We start from the raw sequence: 484 nt of genomic DNA, 5'->3' as shown, positions 1-484 counted from the left end.
TCCGGGTCGGCGACGGCGGGATGTTCAGCCGCCTCACTCCCTTCGGATATGATCAGAGGCGGAGCACGGACCTTCTCGGGCGATCACGGGGTGGTGTACACGACGTTCTTGGGCAGTCACGGCTGAGTAGTCTCGACGGCAACGTTGGGTGCGGTTCACCTACCAGTTCGCCTACCGTGGTTTCCGTTTCCGGAGTTGAGGGGTCTTCCTTGACAAACGGCGCTGAGGGGTCTTCCTTTCATCAACAATTGAAAGAGTTTTGGAATAGGGGGTAAAAGGGCCTCAATTTACTGTATTAGGATTTGGGGGAAAAAATGTAATTTCCTAAAATTTTGTGGTATGGTTAACTAAACATCTAAAAAAGATTAGGGTTATTAATAGGTTAATTTACTTTGTTAAACTAAATTGGGCCTTTTAAACGATCCATTGTAGCCATTGTATACATATTTCATTGTTTCCCTAGCATTATCCTAAGCATATATAA

This window comes from Arachis ipaensis, chromosome B09 (assembly GCF_000816755.2).
Source record: "Arachis ipaensis cultivar K30076 chromosome B09, Araip1.1, whole genome shotgun sequence".
In the NCBI taxonomy this organism is placed as follows: Eukaryota; Viridiplantae; Streptophyta; class Magnoliopsida; order Fabales; family Fabaceae; genus Arachis; species Arachis ipaensis.
This window is presented reverse-complemented; position numbering follows the sequence as displayed.